This window comes from Megascapheus bottae, chromosome 6 (genome assembly GCF_031878675.1).
Source record: "Megascapheus bottae isolate mThoBot1 chromosome 6, mThoBot2.hap1, whole genome shotgun sequence".
NCBI classification, from domain to species: Eukaryota; Metazoa; Chordata; class Mammalia; order Rodentia; family Geomyidae; genus Megascapheus; species Megascapheus bottae.
The window spans coordinates 7,706,336-7,707,060 of record NC_143514.1 but is presented as its reverse complement, the minus strand read 5'-3'; positions in this window follow the sequence as shown (position 1 = coordinate 7,707,060).

Sequence of the window (725 nt, the reverse complement as noted above, 5' to 3'; positions counted from 1 at the left end):
CTGAGACCCCGGCCCGGCGCACGGGCCGCGGTGCCATCTGTGTGCGTGCTTGTGCGTAATTATGTGCGCGAGACTCGGAAAAACAGGGTTCGGGTCGCATTTGGCTCCCCACGGACCCAGAGCCAAATTTCAGAGGCATCCGGGCTCGGGTGGCCTGGGGGGGGGGGCCCCCCATCCTCCCGGGAGTTCGTCCCGCCACCGGTCGCCGGGAACCGCGCGCCCCAGACCCGCGTCTGCGCGGGCGGCAACGAAGGATGAGTGCGTGGGGCGCTGGAGAGGGCGCGAGGGGCGGGCGTGGGGGCGCGCGCGGGCAGCCGGGAGTGTCGAGAGAGCGCCCGGGAGCGGCGGCCGGTATCCCAGGGAGCTGAGGGTGGCGAAGGCCCGCGAGGCGCCGGGGGAGGCCGCTCGAACAGACGGTAGAGGAATGGGTCGGTGCGGCTCTTTGGGGGCCCCATTGATTCCCATCAGCGCCACCTCACGCTCTAACGCGAGTGTGGAAGACAGAGCGTGGTTGCTAAGCAACCGCCGCGTCCCGCCTCACCGGTGCCAATCAGCGAGGAACCCCGCCCCCTGCCCGCCCCCTCACCTCGGGTCTGGGAGCTGCTCTCCCAGCACGGAAGCCGGGCCTGCCGCGGCCCAGCCTGCGCTCATCCCCCGTGGGCCGGAGGGGAAAGACAAAAAGCTTTATCCAGGGAGGGTCAGCGTGTTGGAATGGGTGCTCTTGA